The 23,754-nt window shown below is 36.6% G+C and overlaps 1 protein-coding gene across 1 annotated transcript in view; it reads right to left on the bottom strand.

Annotated features, from left to right (window-relative positions):
- LOC124555535 overlaps positions 1-23,197 on the bottom strand; it is a 319,899-nt gene extending 296,702 nt beyond the window's left edge. The window contains exon 1 of the mRNA XM_047129490.1: positions 22,999-23,197. The gene's annotated coding sequence lies outside the window, so the exon portion shown is untranslated. The remainder of the gene's footprint in view (positions 1-22,998) is intronic.
- Between the last annotated feature and the right edge of the window lie 557 nt (positions 23,198-23,754).

Raw genomic sequence — 23,754 nt, 5'->3', positions numbered from 1 at the left:
CCATTCCACATCAAACAGTCCCTTCCCTACAGCCTAGGTCTTCGTGGCAAACGAATCTGCTCCAGTCCGGAATCCCTGAACCATTACACCAACAACCTGACAACAGCTTTCACATCCCGCAACTACCCTTCCGACCTGGTACAGAAGCAAATAACCAGAGTCACTTCCTCATCCCCTCAAACCCAGAATCCCCCACAGAAGAACCACAAAAGTGCCCCACTTGTGACAGGATACTTTCCGGGACTGGACCAGACTCTGAATGTGGCTCTCCAACAGGGATACGACTTCCTCAAATCCTGCCCTGAAATGAGATCCATCCTTCATGAAATCCTCCCCACTCCACCAAGAGTGTCTTTCCGCCGTCCACCCAACCTTCGTAACCTGTTAGTTCATCCCTATGAAATCCCCAAACCACCTTCCCTACCCTCTGGCTCCTATCCTTGTAACCGCCCCCGGTGTAAAACCTGTCCCATTCACCCTCCTACCACCACCTACTCCAGTCCTGTAACCCGGAAGGTGTACACGATCAAAGACAGAGCCACATGTGAAAGCACCCACATGATTTACCAACTGACCTGCCGACACTGTGATGCATTCTATGTGGGAATGACCAGCAACAAACTGTCCATTCGCATGAATGGACACAGGCAGACAGTGTTTGTTGGTAATGAGGATCACCCTGTGGCTAAACATGCCTTGGTGCACGGCCAGCACATCTTGGCACAGTGTTACACCGTCCGGGTTATCTGGATACTTCCCACCAACACCAACCTATCCGAACTCCGGAGATGGGAACTTGCTCTTCAATATATCCTCTCTTCCCATTACCCACCAGGCCTCAATCTCCGCTAATTTCAAGTTGCCGCCACTCACACCTCACCTGTCATTCCACATCATCTTTGCCTCTGCACTTCCGCCTAGACTGACATCTCTGCCCAAACTCTTTGTCTTTAAATATGTCTGCTTGTGTCTGTATATGTGTGGATGGATGTGTGTGTGTGTGTGTGTGTGTGTGTGTGTGTGTGTGTGTGTGTGTGTGTGTGTGTGTGTGTGTGTGTGTGCGCGCGCGCGCGAGAGTGTATACCCGTCCTTTTTTCCCCCTAAGGTAAATCTTTCCGCTCCCGGGATTGGAATGACTCCTTACCCTCTCCCTTAAAACCCACTTCCTTTTGTCTTTCCCTCTCCTTCCCTCTTTCCTGATGAGGCAACAGTTTGTTGTGAAAGCTTGAATTTTGTGTGTATGTATGTGCCTGTCTGTGTTTCTATCGACCTGCCAGTGCTTTCGTATGGTAAGTCACATCATCTTTGTTTTTAAATATATTTTTCCCCGCGTGGAATGTTTCCCTCTATTATATATATAAAGTCATTCAAAAACATGGTTAATCTATCAACAAACTTTATAAAACAGAACTAAGGCAAGGTTCAAAGATAAGATTCATGAACTACCATTTGAATCTCTATTCACAGCAAGACAGTCCTCAGATAAATGTTCAAACCACTGTAGTAGGCATTGTTAAAACAAAGATGCCATGCATCACTGAATGGCATTTCTGTATTTCCACCTGACTAAAGTTTGCAGCCATCCAACGTATAACTTTGGAACATTCTTATTCTGTTAATATATTTCGCCTAAATTTAAATTTAGTGGAAATATGGTCAACAGATATCACAATATGTTATTTCAGTTTAGTATGTATTTTCCTGTACACTCAAAAATTTCCTTGATTCTTTTCCACTTGTCTGTCTCATATCTGGAACTGAATTTATTAAGTGCAGTACAAGAAACTTCCATAAGCTCATTACTCTTATATTTAAATTTTATTTGTCAGTGACCTTGAAAATACATTTGAACTCAACTCTTCATGATGACACTTCCACATAGGTGGAGACCAATAAGAATTGTTCATTTGCCTGCATGTGAAGCACTTGTTTTCAAAGGAGACACACTGTCTATGTATGAAGAAGCAGTATACGGCTGTCATCTTGAGCAGTAACAACAATGTAAAGCTTGTAAATGTAGGACCATGCCAACAGGAAGGTGAGCGCTAATGGGGTTCCTAATTAACTTATGCATATGCACATGAATGTTTATCCCCCCCTCTCCTCCTCACTCTCTCAAACCCCCCCCCCCCCCCACACACACACAAACGCACAAAACCATCTCCACAGCATAACAGCAACACAAACTTCTTTCTATACATGCATATCACTGATGCCATACTTGAACATCACTTTTATGACATCATCTTCCCATTTAGCACTCAATGAAACTTGGGCTACAAAAATGCATCTGCATTTTATTCACCATGTTTAAATACTTGTAACTGCCAGTGCAAGCAGTTAAGCGAGTTCTTCTTAACCATTTTTCTTTAGCTGTCACAATCCTATGCCTACTATGTAACACTCACCACAGATAACTGTGACACATTTTGTACAATCTAGCACACATTTTTGATATTTATATACGAGCTCAATAGTCACACAATAGCAGTTTGTAGACACTCAGAACATTATACTACAGTAAACAAGCAACCACTCATGTACCACACAAGCAATCATATTCACTTACTCAACAGTAAACATGTAGGCATTTGCAGCACCATCACAAACTCTTGCAGATTCATTTCTAAAGGGCGACTGATTACCTCACCGTTTAGTCCCATAAACCCCCCCCCCCCCCCCTCCATCAATCAATCAATCTATTTCTAAAGGCACAGTTTCCCACAATTTCCTTTCCAGCACTGATTATCTAAACATGAGGGCATTCTTTCATCTAACTTATATCCTCTACCTAAAATCAATACCCATTTTAGCCCTCTTTTATGTCTTTACAGTGTCATAATTTCCTTTCTTGCTTATGGTTACCTTTAACATTGTTTAGTTCATCACTTCTCTTCCAACTTTTTAAGTGATTAGCACATTCCACAACCCTATAGCATCTTATTCTTTTTTGTTTTTCTTTTCTGCAAACCGCATTGTCTCCTGGACCTCCAGTTCTAAGCGTAATATCTGCTAAATTTTCTGGTGTGCTCACTCTCAATTTCTTTCTCTTCACTTCACATTAAGAACACCTTAGTTCCAAGAACTTGAAGAGCTGAAAACTCCACTATGCAGGCAGTCACACAGCAGTTCCATAAAGTAACAGTCACAATTTAGTTTGCTATTTCAACTGAATACACATAATTAACATACAGTAGATGCATCTGGATTAAGTAAGAACAGCTGAGGCAGATTTCCTCAAACATACTTCTTAAATTTTACTGATCAACAGTGTTTTACACCAGGCTGATCCCTTAATGAAAATCATTGACAATTTCTTCTTGGAAAGCCACCTCAATACAGAATAATAAATATTACATTCATAAAGTTATTACAACAGACAAATGTCACAATAATGGTACACTAGGTGTCACTGACATATGAATTCAAAACAAAGTGTGAAAAATGCAAACAACAAAAAAATGCTTGCTTGGAAAACAAAACATTTTGCAGCTACAGAGTAACAATAATCTTATCTCAGCATTTCACAATCACATGACACCACAGCACTGTATTAAAACTATAGTAACTATACAATCTTGTCTTTGCACAGCTCCAGACAAAGTTCTTTTTCCAATTTTTCTGGTATATATATAACTTGCAGCTCCTCATTCACTTAATAATTGCAGTGACAATAAAAGATGTATTTGAAACCCCACCTATCAAACTCACAATAAGCCTTTTGCAATAAAAGGCACTGATACCAAGAATGTACATATCACTGATGATAACCCCTTGCAATAGAAGGCATTGTTACCAAGAGTGTGCATATCAGTGGTGATATATCTGGCAAACCCCGCTGACATATCATATTGTGATTGCACAATTAAAGACAACAAACCGACTAGTTCATATTGCATACTCAGATCCTGGCTGGTGAGCTGCATAAAATGAGTCACTCCAGTACTGGCATGTCCATACTACCACACATCTATGCATTATTGTGTCTAACACAAGTTGGTCTTGTCACGAAGAACAGAAGAAACAAAAGCACTTTTTCAACCACTTATCTTCTCCAATTAACTCATGCACTCTGCTCTGCATTGTAAGCAATCCCTGCAGAAAAGAGCTGACAAAGCATACTTTCAAATGAAACACCTTGCAACCACTGATAAAACAGCTGTGTAACAGTCTCAATGGCTAAACGACACCTTGCAAATTACTATTTCATGCCAACTGCAGAGCAGTTGTCTTTTCCCCTTTATTCCAAATCTACACCTCTATCTGTGTGTACCCAAACCTTCAAGTCGGTCTTGCTCTATCATTGATTCTGATCATTTTGAGAGTAAGAGTAGCTATCAAAAAGCATTTAACTGAAACTCATTCCAAAATTCTATCTCCTTCCTATTACGATGTTGTGTAGTTAGAAATACATGTAGTAACTCCATTCTCTTACTTTTCTTTGGAAAGGTCCATCCTGACCACATGGTTTGTACAATTCACAATGACCAGTTTTGTCTATTGCCACCTTTAGATACGTTACAAACAGAAAAACTGTGGTGTGAAAACTAACTTCAATTAGCTGAGGTTAAATCTTCAAAATACTTTGGAGTACACAAGGAATAAATAAATAAAATACAAAATAACTAACAGCCATTCATACCAGCTATACATACCATAAAAAATATTCTGATGCAAGTATCAATGTCAATATTTATACAACTAAGTACATAGTGATTGCTGGTGATGGCCCGAGGGTGTCCTGTAATTATACATATAACTGCAGCCAGCAGAGGGCACTAACGCTATTGTAAATTCAATGGTTAAAATGCAATATGTGCAGTCATAAATTAAAACTATTTCATATGGCAAAATCAGTATCTGACACTAAAACATAATTGACATATAATATGTAAAATAAAATCCATACTTAAAACACACATAATGGGTAATACTAGAAAGCTCCTGGACTGGTAAAATTAAAAAGAATAAAACGTGTAAAAATAACAAAGCAATTAAACATGACCGTAGATGAAAGATAGTTAACAAGATGATGATTCTTTAATGAAAGTCTCTACAGTCAGTAACATATTCAGATTGGAATGTAGCAAGTTCTGCCACAAGATAACTAAAACTTCTTTTGAACAGAATATGAGGCAGTGCCATCTAGTCCACCCTGAATGTGCAACCAAGTGTAGAGACTAATTAATCGCTGTCTTACTAAATTTGTTCCACTTACATCACATTTAATTGCTTTGTAAGTTTTACACCTATTATTCTTTCACATGACAACATGTTTAGTTCATTAGTTACATGTTCCATAAATAATCTGAATGATTCTTTTATCAAAATGATGTGGAATGAGTTAGTTTACAGGATACACATACATGATTAGTGTTAACATTAATGATTACACCATTTCCTAGTGCAACTCATGCACTTAAGAATTGGCTTTAAAAAACAGGTTATCAGTTTGTAAACAGAAATTGATCCATGCAGCAAAAGGAGCTGTCCGTGAAAAATAATTGTAGGTTAGATTTAAAATTTGCTTTGCTATCTGTCAGACATTTTATGTTATTGGGCAAATGATCAAAGATTTTTGAACTCCCTCCTGTGCTACTGAAAGTTTAATAACATATAATAATTGTCGTTTTTCACTCTAGTGTTGTAGGTATGGACTTCATTTTTTTTTAAAACTGCGATGGATTATTTATGATAAATTTCTTTAGTGAATATATGTACTGTGACAGTGCAGTTAAAAGTGCTTAGCTCTCTGAAGAGGTACCCTACATAACGTCTGTGTGGGCGAACACCACATACTGCTCTTACTCCTCACTTTTGTGCAGTCAGTACTTTCTTTCCAAGTGGAGAGTTTTCAGAAAATCATTCCATATACTAAGTGGAAATATGCAAAATATGTAAATAGGTTAATTTGTTTGTTTCCAAGACTAGCAATTATACAAAGAGCAAAAGTCACTCAACTGAATAGTTTGAGAATTTCAGTAATATGCTTTCTCCAGTTCAAGTTTTCATCAATATGTGCACCCAAAAATTTGGGAGCATTCTACCCTATTTACTAACTCCTATCAATGTGCTACATCAATCACTGAGATGACTATTTGTCGTAAAGAACTGAATATAGGATTTTAAAAAACAGGCAGAGTGGGTTTTTCTCCTGAGAACCATTTTATAATTATTTTGAAAACAACATTTACGATCTCTTCTGTTGCTTTCTCTTTAATAGGATTTATTATAGCATTAGTATCTTCTGCAACACATACCAGTTCTGCTTATTGAAAGTTGAGTGGAAAGTCATGGACACACAGGCCTATAAGGAATAGGAGTGGACCAAAAATTGAACCCTGTGGGACTCCCTTTGTGATTTCTCACCAGTCTCTAAAATTTTCTAACCTTCTGGAATATTTTGAATTATTCAGTACAACCTTTTGCATTTTGTTTCTTAAGTATGATTCAAACCACCTGTGCGGAAAGGCATCACTTCCATAAAACTTGAGTTTTTCTGAGAGTAGCATGATCTACACAATCAAATGCTCTGGAAAGATCACAAAAAAATACCAACAGGTGATATTTTATTATTTAAGTCTTGTACGATTTGACAAGGGAATGCATAACTAGCATTCTCAGCAGAGTAACCCTTCTGGAATCCAAACTGTGAAATGCTAAGTAAATTGCTTCTATTTAAGTGAGAGACTACTCTTGAGTATACTATTGTTAGCTCTCTTATGAAGAGGTTTACCAATGGCATATTTTAATCTGCCTGGAACAATTATTGTAAGGGCATTACAATAAGTAATAAGCTGGAACAACTTTTCAGAATTCTGTTTGACTTTCCATGAACAACACATAAGCTTTTGTTTCTGGAACTTTTGTAACCCTATTAATTTCAGTGAAGGATGTTGGTATTACTTCTAGCTTCTTAAAGTTCTGTGAAATGATATTTTTAATACAGCCTCTCACTTCTTCAACTGCACTAGTTAATCCTATTTCTGCTGCTACATTTAGAAAGCGACTGTTAAAAATACTTGCAACCTGTGAATTATCTGTCACAATATTGTCAATTAATTTAACTGTTATGGTATCTTGTACACTGTATGGCTGCCCTGTCTCCTGTTTGACAACAACCCATATAGTTTTAATCTTAACAAGTATTATATGTGTTATTAATTTCTGTCAGTATGTACATGCTTCGTGGCTTTTTAATGACTTTCCTTAATATGCAGGTAATGTAAGATCTTGACTTATTCTGGCCTTTATATAAATCTCAGCCTTCCTCTTACACGTGATTTTAATTACCTAAGTTAGCCACTGTTTACTTTTTTTTGATGAATCTTCTTGTTAACTTCTTAGAAAAGCAACTTTCAAACACTGACACAAATTTACTATTGAATAACTTGAATTTGACATTAGCGCATCTTTCTACAGATACCTCACCCCATACCACCTCTTTTGACTTACTCTTTAAATGTTTTTGTTGTTCTCATTAATAAGCCTCACTGCTTTGTATAAACCTGCTTCAGGGCTGTAAGGTAACATATGCTTTATTTCCATTAATTGTGCATCATGATCAGATAATCCATTAACTATTGGGTACACGTTAATTGCTTGAGACTGAGCACTGTCTATAAAAATGTTATCAATCACTGACTTACTATCTTGTTGTACACAAGTTGGAAAACTGACTACTTTAATTAGAATGAAACAGCCAAACAATGATTAGAGTTGATTTTTCCTGTCCATTATGTTTAGGAAATCTATGCTGAAATATCCACAAACTATTAACTGTTTCTTCTTGTCTGACAGGTAGTTCAATAATGCATCTATATTTCTCACAAATAGCTAACAGTTTCCTTGAGGGGATCTGTAGACTGTTACAATTATCAGAGAAGTATTCTGTAGGAACAACTCAGAAGCACATGCTGCTAGGTTCTGATCAATATGAAAACCATTTGTTGTGATATTTATGACTTTTGGGTCCAACTTTCACATATCATGTCTCCTCCTCTTTTGATGTAAACTAAACACAAAAATGATGGTAGTTTACAATCCCTAATATTTAACTTACTCATCCCTGTGGTTATGTGGTGTTCAGAGAGGCACATAATATCTATCAGTTCAGAATTTTCCACATCTTCTACGCATAAAGAAGATAATCTCGTTTTTCAACTCCCAAATGTTCTGATGAAACAAATTAATTCTACTTTTCTAGAAACTGATACATATATTACGATCCTGTTCTGCTTTAATTTCTTTCAATGCTGTTTGTCTGTAGTCTGACTGTAACCTAATAAATGTGCCCCTTCAACTCCAGTAATCACAGTTTTTTGTCTTGTGCAGTTGCAGTCTCCCTGCAAGATGTTCAGCTAATCTTTCCTTCACCCTTTTATACAGGTGCAGGCCACAATTTGTTTATCCCCATCTCCCAACTGCAGCAACAGGCATGACACAGATGAGATGTTATTTCTGTCAAATGTAAAATGCTAAGCTCTTTGTTAACATGGGTAACAGCTGTGATATCCCAGGGCTGGTTATGGCACTGTAAAACCTCCACAAACCTCACATGAATGTGTGACATTTCTGCTCGTATTTCCTCCAGGTCACCTTGAATGCTATATTAGAATATAACTAGCCTGCTACTCCTACTGTAGTTACCTGATCATTTCCATCAAAATCTCTTCCCTAGGCCATTATGTTCTCTGTCACTCGGCTAAGCTTGGCACTAGGTTTGACAATGCTTGTAACCTGGTATTCTACACCTAGCTTTTTCTGTAGCAATAGGCATTCACCTATCCCATGACAGCTACCTAGCAGCAGAACTGACTTCCTTCTACATGACTCTTCAACTGACCTGACCTTAAAGTTGTTCCTGTGACTCTGTTGCACTCTACTTTTCTCAAAAACTGGTTGAGGCTCTTCTCCCATTTCAGGTCACAACTTCACCAGGCTAGAACCTTTATATCATTAGACTTTACACATTTTATGAAGCTTTTAAGTATGAATTTTATTTCTACATATTGTATGTCAATCTACATTTTATTGTCAGACACTCAGTCAGCCATACAAAATAATTTTACTTAATGACTACACATATTGCATTTAAACTATTGAATTTGTGGTACTTATTATTTGTGTACCCTAGCAATATTGTCCTCTCCTGGCTGCAGTTGTTTGTGAAGTACAGGATGCCTCCAGCCCATTCACGAGTACTCACTATGTACCCTGTTGTGTAGATATTTATGTTAATAATCTTATTAGAATATTGTTATGGTATGTATGGCTGATATGCATGGCTGCTATTTATGTTATTATTTTCTATTTGTTATTTCTTATCTATTCTCAACTTTTTGCAGTTTAACCTCACCTGACTGAACATAATTTGTCACATCACTGTTTGTCTACCTGTAACACCTGTAAAGATGGAAATAGCCAAAAGTGTTAATTGTGAATTATATAACTTACATAATCAAGATGGACTTTACAAATAAATTACAGACTTTATGTCTTCAAGCGACTTCTTCTTTTCTTCTTTGTGCCTGAGCAACAAGATAAGATAGATCATTCTACCTGCAATTTCTAACAGAAAATTTCACTAGTTTAAGTTGTTCCACGAGATTTGTTCCCAAACAACAGTAAACTTTTCTCACAAATTCAATCCAAAGCAGTCGAATTCAAACCTACTATGTGCAGAAAAATAAATCACACATTTTAAAAATATTAACACAATTATTTTTTGTAAAGTGATGACAATCAACTATGACTGGGTTATACAATAAAAACATTATTAATAATTTTTTGATTTCCAAGGTAATTATGATAACAACAGATTATAAAATGCTGATAGAACAGTTGCACACGAATTCCTGTGCCTTTTCTATATAGACATCAATTGTGCTAGTAAAGAATGTATGATAAGTTTTCTGATATGATAAAAACAATACATGGGTATTGTTAAAGCATTAAGTCAGCTATCTGCATAGATATTATATCTGGGCATCCACTTTTCGTATCCATCCCATCACATCTTATACTTAGGCTCATATACACAGTCATAATTCCTGTCCTGTAATAATATTCCTCAGTTTTCCAGTCTTGTAGCATTTCTGTTTCGAAGCAAACTTTTAACTGAAGGCTTCACATTACAACTTCAACAAACTTTTGTTTTCAGAATTGCTTGTTCACCAGGTAACCCTTGCACAACTATGCATTTACTGAAAAACTCAAATCTGATGCTTTATATATACACTTCGATAAATTATTAGTGAAATCACAGTTATGTCATTAACTAACATACACTGAGGTGGCAAAAATCATGGGATACCTCCTACTATTGTATCACATCCCCTTTTGCCCAGCATAGTGCAGCAACTCAACACGGCATGGACTCAACAAGTTGATGGAAGTCTCCTGGAGAAATATTGAGCCATGCTGCCTCTACAGACATCCATAACTGCAAAAGTGTTGCACGTGCAGGTGTTTTTTTTTTTTTTTTTTTTTGTTGCACAAACTGACCTCTGGATTATGTCACATAAATGTTTGACGGGATTCACGTCAGGCAACCGGGAAGGCCAAATCATTTGCCTGAATTGTCCACAACATTATACAAACCAATCATAAACAATTGTGGCCAGGTGACAAGGCACATTGCCATCCACAAAAATTCCATAATTCTTTGGGGAACATGAAGAATGGCTGCAAACTGCCTCCAAGTAGCCAAACATAACCATTTACAGTAAATGATCAGTTCAGTTGGACCAGAGGACCCAGTCCACTCGACGTAAACACAATTCACACCATTATGGAACCCCCACCAGCTCGCACAGTGCCTTGTTGACAACTTGGGTCTACGAGTTTGTGGGATCTACATCGCACTCAAGCCCTACCATCAGCTCTCACCAGCTGAAATCGGGACTCATCATACCAGGCCACAGTTTCCCAGTCATCTACGATCCAACCAATACGATCACGAGCACAGGAGAGATACTACAGGCGATGTCATGCTGCTAAAAAAGGTGCAAGTGTTGGTCATTGGCTGCCACAGACCATTAACACAAAATTTCATCACACTGTCCTGATGGACATTTTCGGTGTATGTTTCACATTGATTTCTGTGGTTATTTCAAACAGTGTTGTCTGTCTGTCAGCACTGACTACTTTACAGATACTGTTGCTCTCGGCTGTTAAGTGAAAGCTGTCAGCCACTGCACTGTCCATGATGAGATGTAATGCCTGAAATTTGGTATTCTCAGCACACTCTTGACACTGTGGATCGCACAATATTAAATTCCCTAACAATTTCTGAAATGGAATGTCCCATGCTTCTAGCTCCAACTACTTATGTGTTAATTCCTATTCTTGTGGCCATCATCATGTCAGAAACCTTTTTACTCAAATCAACTGAGTACAAATAACAGCTAATCCAATGCACTACCCTTTTATATTTTGTGTATGTGATACTACCGCCCTCTGTATATGTGCATATTGCTATCCCATGACTTGTCAACTCCATGTAGTTGCTTATTCCCATTGAAACAGTACCAAAACTGTGAAATATGTTATTTCATTATTGATGAACCAACAGATGACAATCATGAGTATAGACAATAGTTTTAAACGCACCTGTAAGTTGTTCTCACAGTTATGCAAAATTTTCTTTGCTTTATGTGCATACTACAGCTTTCCCTAAGGAAACATATTCACCATGTTGATAACGACAGATAATACTCTGTTTTCCATCTTTGCATGTAGTATATTTTGACTGCCAGTTCTTTATCTATGGACCTCTCTTCTGTTTCGCGCGCGTCCTCGATGATCTTATGCCCAATCATTCAAACCAAAAATCTTTCGCATTGATGTGCAGCTATAGGACATTACCTGCTCAAATAAGAAAGGGCACAACCTTGACCTATAGCAGGTGTCTTCACAACTTACCAATTTCTATCCTCAAAATGATTTCTTAGTTCCTTAGTTACTGAATGTGTTCGCAATCCACAAGTCGGCCACACTCGTTCCAATCTTCAGATAACTTTTTGAACTGTGAAAGCGTAAGTTGAATGACATTAAAGATTACAAAACACTCTTTTGCACTTGTGAGTCAATATTTTCACCGAAGTCTTTATTGATTGGCAATAATCATTCTTTTTCTGGATTGCAGTTGTATGTCTATTTGTTTGTAATTGATGTTCAATCACAGTCAGAAACATACCAAATATTCTTCATGTCTGCTTTCATGTGTGAACAATTACCGCCAGTACTATAACAATTATCATGTTACCAAATTTCTCTCCAATTGGTGTTGTTCTGTATCTAAGCACTCATTTCACCACAATGGCAATAATATCCATTAATCATTATAAATGCTATTCCTGCTGTGAGAAACTGTGTTTCATTCACACTACATAATTTAAATTAACAGATTACATCCCTCACAAAAGGGTTTCAAAGCACAAAATATTTCTGTTTGTCCTTCAGCAAGACCTCTGCTACAAGTGATGTTTGCCATTTAATATGTTCAGCTACCCTTAATTTCACATGTTATGTTGAAAGCACAGAAATGTTCAAGTCACTGTCCACTATTTCTTGTTGCATGTGTACACTTCATTCAGAATCTCTGATGTTTAATCACATCTCCCGCATTGCAGAGAAATATTTTTTTCCTATTGTCACAGTAACTACTGTAGAGTGAATTACCTTTCACTTTCATCATTTATTCACATTAATAATGCCGTTCTTGTACCAGAGATTTATCAGCTTCACAGTGGATGTTTCTTTTCATCTTTCTCAAGATATGAGTGGCAATTTATAAATAATAGCTATGTGACTTCATTTTTTAAGTCAACAAACAAATGGATACACTTCTCTGTTGGTAGACATCATCTGTAGCATCACCTTGGGAAAAATCCACCTTCTGCTAGACAACCATGCCTTAATAGTCATTTGGATTTCAATAACAACTTCATACAGTGGTCCACAACAGTCACCCTCCACTCCAACAAAAAAGTTTGGATTATACACAGGATTCTGCATTGTACAGTGTGTCAGTTTCCTTCCAACATCAATAGTAATGCATAAAGTGTGTGTACCAGCATAGATACATTTATTTATTCATTCATTCATCAAAGCATCTTCTCACGATGATATAGGATTTGTCAAGGCAAAATAGTGCAAATCAACAGGCCAAAATATACAAACCATAGCATATATAGCGTGCTTCATGAGTATAGAACAGGTACCCCATTGCCACAAAACAATATGTTTGACACTGGATTCTCTTAACCATTTTTACACAGCTCCATGTATAGCAACCAAAGTTCACTGATAACCACTATTCCAGAAAGGCAACATGGATATCATCATCTGCAGCCCATTAAATTAAATCTATAACTTTCATTAGAATTGACTGCAGTGTTTCCACTTTTTTCTGTCTGTAATTGGCCTTTGTCCCATCGCCTGTAGATGAACTGGGTTATCTGAAAACAGCACAATTTTGGCAAATGTCCAATGCTTTGGATTCTTTGGCACTGTTTCTACTTCATAATTTGCATAGGTACAATATTCTGGGGTAATACTTTCACCTTCGGCCAGGAGAGAGAGAAAAACTGTAGTAATGAGGTTCTTGCCCTAATTTCTATTTCTCTCACAGAACAAAACAACTGTTTACGGCGACACCTAACCAAAAAATGTGATTATAGAAGAGACATCACACAGTTCATCCAGTTTGTTCCACCAGTGTTGCCAACCAGTCATATGTAATATATCTGCAGGTATTACTTTTAGTAGACAAGAAATACAACTGCAGAAACCTTTCAAACAATGATCACTACAATTTTATTATTTATCTATACAAACTGGTAGTGAAATGAATTGATGTATGGACAGGAGTTACATCTGGCCATTTTCCATTAGCATGCTAGTGCTGAGCTGAGATTTCTACCCCATTCCTACTAATGGATAATCTTGCACTGGTGTTGGCCATAACACTGCTCCATATGCCCTCATTTAATCTCAACACTGTTTTCTTCAGCTGCTTCTTATTTCTTCTTCCAATGATGTCCACTCTACAGTGCTCTATCTGATATTTGATCTTCTTGTCACATGTTCCACCTAGTACCATCCCAGAGCCCACAGCCTGGTGACGAATGTAGCTGCCTCTAGGTTATAGGAACCAGAGTTCAATTTCTGGCTAGGTTAGAGATTTTCTTCATTCGGCGGCTGGGTGTTTGTGTTTTTCTTATCATTCTACTTCATCTTCACTGACACACAAGTTGCCTAAGTGGAATCAAATAGAAAGACTTCAGAGCAGGTCTTCAGACCAATAGTGCCATACAATCATTTCATTTTCTCACCATTACGGCAATTTAGCTTTGTGTCAATGATTGATTTACAATGTTTTGTTTCATCTTCCTTTATTTCTAATTTTTTATGTATGTTTTCTCCAAACAATAGAATGGTGTATTTTTCATATATGATACTGTTAACAGTCCCTCACCAGTTCCCACACAGGTCACTTGTTTCCGGCTTTCTTCTTTCCAGGTTAATGTGTAGACTAGCATGTTTACTCGCTTTGTTAAATTTTTCAAACTTCCCCTGCAAATGAACTGATCATTTGAGAACAGCACAATGTTTGTAAAATTCAGATGCTTTGGATTCTTTTCTACAGTGATGATATAATGAGCTTCACATCCAACAGTCTTAAATGCATCTTTTGTAGCTGATGTACATAAATTTGGTGAGATAGATTCTTCTTTCGTTGAATCTTGTTCCAATGCTCAATTTACTTTTGCTCCCCCTTTAACTGTATTTAATTGTACTGCGCTGTTATAAAAAGATTTTATTTGGCACATATATCTTATAGGTCTCTATGATTAAGTATGTATCTTGTAGGTCTTTATTTTGTTGTAATTCGTAAGTACTTTATAAGAAGTCGAGATTCAAAGGATGTAAAAGTTGAACCATATTTTATTCACAATATTTTGTTGTAATTCGTAAGTACTTTATAAGAAGTCGAGATTCAAAGGATGTAAAAGTTGAACCATATTTTATTCACAATATTTCTCTGCAAAGTATTTAAAACCTAGTGTACAGATAATCAATTCTGAGGAGTCCTTCCATAAACTGGTTTGTTCTGCTGAGAATGTAGAAGAATATGTTGTTGACCATCTTGATAAACAGATTGTAATTTTACGAGTTCAAAATAATACAGTGGAACAGACTAATGGCAATTTTACTCCATTTTATTTTAGACAGAAGCCACTGAGAAGAGCTACATAAACATACAGATACTATGACTAAATTAAAAATTTTGAATTTTCCAACTGATTCTATTTCAGAGGAACCAGTAACCAAAACAAGCTGGTGAAGAGCTGACAATGTAAAGTTCTGCATTCTGGCCCTAGACAGGCTAATCGAGTCTGACGGGAGGGAGGGAGGGAGGGAGGGGGAGGGGGGAGAGGGGGGGGGGGGTGAGTGAGATGGGGAGAGGTGGGGAGAGAGGGACTTAGAGAGCATTAACACAGCTCATAGTTTTCGGAGTTAATATCAATCCAAAGACCAGCACTGACTCAGCATGACTATCATAATGCAACTTCATATATTTTCTGCCAACATTCATTATGTCATAAGGTGATACAAATTAACACATTATATGTGCAATTTCAGCACTATGAATGGCTGCATAAAATAAATCTCTCTGTTGAAGCTATCTCGGAAGGTTATGCTGCAAATAAATATTTGCAAAGCTGGCAACAAAACAAAGATTTAGAAATATGATGATGAAGAAGAAGAAGAAGAAGAAGAAGATAATGATGAAGTCCAATACTCCAAGGAGCGTAGGGGTCGAAGCGGGAGACCCGCACCACCGACTAGGCAAGGTCCTAGCGGAGGTGGTTTGCCGTTGCCTTCCTCTGGGAAATACAGGGTGTTTATAAATGAATATCAGGGTTTTAATGCTTTATACTATTTGTTACATTAAACTTACATTTATAAATGATATGTCAAATGAAAGAGAAACTAAAACAGTTTTACCAAGAATCCTATAAATGTTCAATGTGAAAAAGCAAAGTGTACCCAAGTGCTGGAGAGGTCGCAATGGGAGGCCCAGTGACAGGGCTTGCTTTGCATGGCCTCCACGTTCACCCGACCTAATGCCATGTGAATTTTTCCTTTGGAGCTTCATCAAGGATCATGTGTACGTGCCTCCGCTACCAGCAGACCTCCCTGAATTAAGAAACCGGATTGAAGCAGCTGTTGCTACAATCACTGAAGACAAACTTATCAACGTTTGGGAAGAACTCGGCTATAGAATTGATGTGTGCCATGTACAAATGGTGCTCACATTGAACATTTATAAGGTTCTTGGTGAAACTGTTTGAGTTGCTCTTTCATTTGATGTATCATTTATAACTAAGTTTAATATAATAAATATTATGAAGTGTTAAAACCCCGATATTCATTTATAAACACCCTGTAGGATAATGAGACACAAATGGAGCCTAATGTGACGAAATAATTACAATGCATGGAGGAATCCAATTCCCAGTTGGCAAAGTCATTATAGTGGAAGATGACAACCAGTTTCCAAAACCGATGCAAAGAAACAACTTTTGCGCTTTTTCCAACCCATCAATACAGACTAATATTGCTGCAGAGACAAGCATATGCATAAAAAGGGCTGTATGGATACTGAAGAAACATTATAGCATCTATCCAATAGTGTTTTAATGAAGCAGCACAGAAATGGAAGTAAAAAAACTACAAATATGAAGAAGAAGAAGCTATTATTACATAATAAGGAAGTTTAGTTCTGCCTTGAGCAATGGATTTTTCTTCTTCTAGTACCCTTCCAGTTTCAGAGAAGTTTCTTCAGCTTCAGTGGGCTTTACTTATACTCTGTTAAACAACATACAAATAATATTTGCATCATGATATTTATGTATTTTTGTGGTTATAATATTTATACTGAGAAAATATTAACAGAAAAAATAAATACATACCTTAGTATTACATACTGTTGTTCAAAAGTCTGTATGGTACTTGCAGCATGGCTATAATTATTGCCTTCCAGTATGTCATCCGAAATTTATAACAATTGATCAATGTTCTGTTACCTAATTTCCCAAATTTTAGGCGTAACATGATATTATCCATACTTTTATGTTTCTTCTGTTTCCTTTTCATAGCACTAATTACATTATATTAAGTTGTGTTGTATAAATGAGATATTTGTTATTTTACTCTCTGACTAGCATTTTTTTGGGTTACAGTACTATTTTTTCAGAAAAATGTGTTGAAAGGAATGTTGATTGTGATTAGGCTTTGTAAAATCGCGAGTGGTGAGGAGATGAAGAACAAAATCGCGAATCTTTGTTTACAACACAACGTAATACAATAACAAAAGTGCTATAGAAACAAAATAGAAAAAATAAAAAAATAGAAAAATATCAACAATATCACATTTCGCCTTTGGAAAATTACACAGCAAAACTGTGATATATGGTTACTAATTGCATATGACACACTGGAAGGCAGTAATTATAGCTGTGCTGCAAATACTAAACAGACTTGTAAACAATAATATATAATACTAAGGTAAATATTTATTTTTTGTGTTAATATTTCTGTTAGTACTTTGCTTAATGCAAATACTATAACCACAAAAACAGGTAAGTATCATAATGCAAATATTCTTTGGATGTTGTGTACCAGAGAATAAATAAAATCCACTGTAGGTGGAGAAACTTCTCTGAAACATTTATGGGTACTGAAAGAACTATGTTTGCTCAAGACAGAATCATATTATCTTCTTACATATTAGCAAGAAAACTCTGACAAAAAAGCTTCAACCACAAAACATATTCACAGATGTACAAGTCTTGAAGAGCTAGGAAAATAATTCCAAGGGTATGTTGAGAATCATCATTACATGAATACTTAAAGATAATAGCGCAGTCATATATTTACTCAATAACCATTCAGTACTGATTAAAAATGACACTGCTTTGTTAGAACCTGGGATGGGAACACCTCGAACTATGACAGCTGTTTTGAATTCAATACAGTCAGAACAACAGAAACAGACAACAGTTAGTTCCTTGCAACTGATTTGCAGTCTTTAAAAAAAAATGAGTATGGAAATACACAACCAGAAAAAGCACGGCAATGTTCCAATGCTGAGGGATTAAGTTATACAGGGCTTAGGTGCACTTTGTGCATCATACATACACAATGCAGACAAAATGATAAAATGTAAATTTCACAATTATTTTGAGGCATGTAAATGCCTCAGCATCACCATGTGTGGAGAAAGAGCTTGAGTTTTTGCAACCAAGCTAGAAATATCCACATCAATTCAGTGGTAAAAAACTGCTTCAAAGCACTAAAATGCCATTCACAACCATGACAACTAAACTAAAGGGTCAGGTGGATAGGGAAAGTATTTTCTGGACACACATCACAGTAAAAACTGTTCATATGCTATTGGATTCCAACATTTTCTGTAGGGTGGTATTGTTTACAACACCTCACAGCCAACTAAACTTGGCTGGATTACTAAAACTAAAAGCGAAGGTGAGAGACAAGGCTAATGCATTAACACTGGGTCGACAGAAGCGTCCGATCCCACGCGTCGGCTTTGACCCGTGACGTAAGGGTGTTGTCGTGTGTGACGTCATGACGGCACGGAGTTTGGTTTGAGTGTGGCTGTCTCCAGTTCTGTTTTATCTTATTTTATTTACTTTTCTGATCTGGTCGTTCTATCTCGTGAGATTTTTTTCTTTTAAATTTAAAAACACTTATTACTTATTTTAATTATCTGTTTCCTCCTATTTCTGTTTTAGTTTATTATATTTATCTTTCTGATCTGTTTGTTCTATCCCGTGAGATTTTTTTTTTAAAAAGACAAAAAACACTAATCAGCATCTGAACCATCTTTACCTTCTATGGGTTGCAGGGGTTACGACCCCTGGGGAGGTGGGTGGGTATTCATGCATGTCTGTCATCACTTACACGTTTTAGTTACGCAAGGCGTCTAAATTTGTTTATATTTAGTTTGCCCCTCACCCAAAACACCCCATTTCCCGCGCTTGTCCCGTTAGTGTCAATAGGCTTCTTGTGGAAAGTGTGTGTGTGTGTGTGTGTGTTTTTGTTTCCGCCATATTTGTGACGTCATGGGTCAAAGCAGACGGGCGGGATCGGACGCTTCCATATTTCCTTAACACTTCTCACACTAGTTCCCTACAATTCATGGAAGAATGTTGTATCCAAAATCCTATACATTACTTCGGAAAAGAAATGTCAAAGTTACTAGTATTGTCATTAGCATTAAGTTGTATACCATGCATATGGAACTCACTTTGATAACGGTTTTATTTGGTAAACGTTCATCTAAAAAAGTTTCTAACTCAAGTTTCCTTGTACCAATAACAATAATTAGTACGACTCTGCTTTCAATTTTGTTACAGACATACAGTTGAAATTGCTACTTCTTCAGCAATTTAGTACTTTCTCTGCACTAATGGTTTAGTAGCAAATATTCATTGCTTTCACAGCCCTGTCAGCACCCTTCAATTGATACCTTTTGTCCTGTGACCAACACCTTTTAAAAAAACTTACCAAGAAACACAATAATGTACTCAAAAAATCTAAAAGATATGGGAAGTATTACTCCTTGTGCAAAATCATTTGCATTTGACAACTTACTTCCTGCAAGCCCTATAGTCACTTTTCTATTTAATTATTCATCCAGTGTACATTTGACAATTATGTAAGATTTGTCATCATGATACAATGAAAATAAGCAGCTTAATATACAGGCACACTGAACATATGATTTTTAAGACAATAGGACACATGGTCAGCTGTGTCCTTGTCGATGGAACCATCCCATCATTTGTCTGAAATGGTATACAGAAACTACAGAAAACCATAAAAAGGCTGACTGAATATGATGTCCATCTGTTAACAACTACACTGCCTCATTCAGTTGGTGGTTAAAATGCCAGTGCCAAGTAGACAATGAGACTTTAAAAATTTCTCACTATTAACATTATGGCATGTTTAAGGCAATCAGCTGATCTTAAAGTCACCGGCAACAATGTAGCTGTTACTTTAACAGAAAACATGAAAAAAACTGATGCTCACCCTATACGCTTTGCTGAGAAAACATTCATCCCACTATGCAAACAGGATTTCTTGTAAAAAATAATCATAATTTATCATCTAAGAGACAAGCTGTACCTAATGTTACAGTACTACAGAGAAATATATGAAAGACACTTCTGGGATATCCAACATATACTTCCTTCAAAACCAAAGATAGTCTCTACAATGTTGTACTGTAAAAATCTGTGTGTGTTCTTGCAACAGGCCCTGAGAAACCATCTGTGCAAGAACAAAGTTCACGTAATAATAAGTACAACTATTGAGTAGGAAATCGTCTGTAACTGCAATATGAAACTTTTAAATAATATAGCTGTACAAAATATTTGCAATTGCACATCAAACAGCTGTGCAATATATATGCAATTGCACATCAAATACATAAAAAAGAAATGCCAAAGTACAATTTCAGCTTTCTATATCCCTGAGTTTCATATATAAAAATTAAATATTGCCAATCTGCTATTTCAAACTGAAACAAATGATCAATGAAAGCAAAATCTCATCTTAGGTATTCCCAAATAACCAGTACAGAGTGTTGCATGTTACTGGTTTATCAAAGATGATACCTACCAATGATTTTAGAAGGGTGCACATAACTTATATTTTTGAAGACACTTGTTCTTAACTTATAACACAACATAATAATACAAAATCAGGAAAAATGTATACATGTGAGGCATGATATAGCCTTCTTTAATGTGTACAGTAAAGGATCTGCCTATAAGAAAAATTTTCTCATAGTGTATTACAGTTTCTAATATTTGTGTTTAAGAGAAATAAATAAGTGAAGTCTTTCCTCCAAAATAAATGAGGGTTCAAACTAACCACATTAAGTGTACAAGACATGCTGTATGCTACATGGCATTCTAAATAACACCCTAAATTAAGGAAGGAATAAATCTGCCAATGCATAATGAACACTTATTTATATTTTTGACTCTCATCTCAAAATTGTCCTCTGACCACTAATTTTTCAAAAACAAACATTCTACACCATGGCTGTGTACAAAATATAGGTTGACTCTTACATTTGTTTATTTGTTCATTTAAATAGCATCATTACATGTTTCGAACTGACAGGTTCAGCGCCAGACGGTCTGTTCACGTTAAGATATACTTTACATTAGCTATCACTTTGTGTTCTCGCAAATGAGGAAACTTCCTCGTGGTGGTGGTACCCTACAGATACATAGACAGAGTCTCACATTTTGTTTTGGTTGTACCGCATCACCACCACAAGAAAATTTCATCACTTGGGAGAACAAAATTTGAAAGCTAATGTAAAATGTATCTTAACGTAAACAAGTTGTCTGATGAACCTGTCGGTTCGAAACCGGCAACGGCATTATTTAAATAAATAAACAGCATTATAAAAAGTGGCTGCTGTTATCTTCTCTCTAATAGTCAATTTGTCTTTCGTGACGATTTAGGTAGGCCTATCATGTTTTCTCATACGAGCTAATAGCACAAATAAAGGTGAAACAGATTTCCACAATATGGGGCACTTACCTGGCAAAACTCTAGAAGTAAAATAAACACAAAAGTATTTTAAAATCATTACATAAAAGTTCCATTGTGCTGAATGATCTAAGGCTCACTTTAGGCAAGCCCTAAAATGACAAACTATGCTGAACACACACACAAATGAATAAAATAAACGCTTAAGTCCATATGCCTCGCCCCCCATGTTAGCACCAATTAGCTGACTTTCATACTTTGATAAATGTGATTTACAAGTCCTGGACAGGGCACACATTTTCAGCAGTCCCCATTGCCAGAATATCCAACTTCATACTGCATGGCAATTAAAACATTTTCACAAAACACCATACACACAACCGTAAGCTGTGGGTTCTGATTGTTACACTGTAAATGCTAACAAGTGATATCACAAGAAAATTTACACACTTTCACAAAACCGTAAAATAGGATAACAAGTCATAACCGTAATAATATAGTGAACAACATTACATAAATGACTATACAGTTGCACTGGACTAATCAGTATGACAAAGCCTAAATTTTCTTTAGCCAAGTTATCTAGTCAATACAAAATAGAAATGACAACAAACTTTGTATTTCTATCGTCTTGTGTCGCAGATATAAACTTGGCTGCCTTGAATACAGTACACGTACCAGTCACAACACATCACTTTATCAGTCACAACAGATACACTGGAACAAAACAACCCTCCACCGCTAAAATTACAGCTTAAGAAAATTGGCATCCAATCAAGAAATTGTAATGAAAACGACAAAATCTCCGTATCATTTCCATCACTGCAAAAAATTCACCCGAGCGTCAAAAAAATCTAGATGGAAGCATCGAAATATAATATATATACACAAATTCGTAATACGCAACTTCGAAAATTTCTTGTGTGCAATTCCTGGACAAACTACTGATAGTGTCCAAGAACTGGCGCGAAAACTGTAAATTATTGCAAAACAGTGTACTACCAAACTTACATTCTTTCCACTAACACTTCCACGAGACGCAAGTAATTACTTAAACTTATTATAGCATAATGCACTGGCCACTGCGTTACAATCAAAGGTTGAACTACCTATACAGCTAGTTTAAAAAAAGGATGGGCTCCTTAACGTCAGTTTGTAGATACAGAAAGGAAAACCCATAACAGAGGTTTCATTACTGCATTATGGTCGAAAACAAACAATTCAAACACCAACCCGCATCAGGGTCTCGGCAACAAACTACCTTTATGAAACGCCATTTTGCCGCACTGTTTACAAAGACACGCAAATGCATATGGTAACAACTACTACGCTAAATGAACAATACTAGAAGTTTACGAGTAAATAATACGACTTACGCACTACACCTACCTGTCACTGACAGCAAAACAGTTGGTTTCAGCCCACACACAAGCATATTTAAAAGCCGACCGTCGCACGCGCACTCACTACTTGAACACACATACCCAACTTTTATAAATGGTATATTTACATACTATAAAGATACGGAAAGCAAGATGTTAAAATTATTGATTACTTCCACGACCTCCGTGTAACTCTAAACAACACAAGATCCAGTGATGGCGGCCATCAATTGCAACAAAACAAAGGTCTACCTATACAACCCTAGGCCGTACAACCAAAGATAAAATTTGTATTATGAACGCACTACGATTATATCACTCTCTTTGCTATACAGGTGAAAAGTAGAATTATCCTACAATTTTTACCGCCCACCTCCCCCGACACCAAGCTAAAATCGTTACAAAATGGTGATTTCTGGATGCTCATGATGTATCCTATCGACCTATTCCTTCTTTTAATCAAACTGTGTCATAACTCTCCTTTTTTAATTCAGTACATCTTCATTCGTTACTGCTTATACCATACAAATAATCAGAATTCTTCTGTAGCACCATATTTCAAAAGCTTTATTCTCTCATTTTTATGGACTGCTTATGCCCAGTTCTAAGACAATATATCTTTTTAGCTGTGTTAATGAGGACACAAAGCGCAAGATCTGGGTGTGCAATAAATGTGATGACTATGGTTCAGATGGCTCTGAGCACTATGGGACTTAACTTCTGAGGTCATCAGTCCCCTAGAACTTAGAACTTCTTAAACCTA

This window comes from Schistocerca americana, chromosome X (assembly GCF_021461395.2).
Source record: "Schistocerca americana isolate TAMUIC-IGC-003095 chromosome X, iqSchAmer2.1, whole genome shotgun sequence".
Lineage (NCBI taxonomy): Eukaryota > Metazoa > Arthropoda > Insecta > Orthoptera > Acrididae > Schistocerca > Schistocerca americana.
This window is presented reverse-complemented; position numbering and strand designations above follow the sequence as displayed.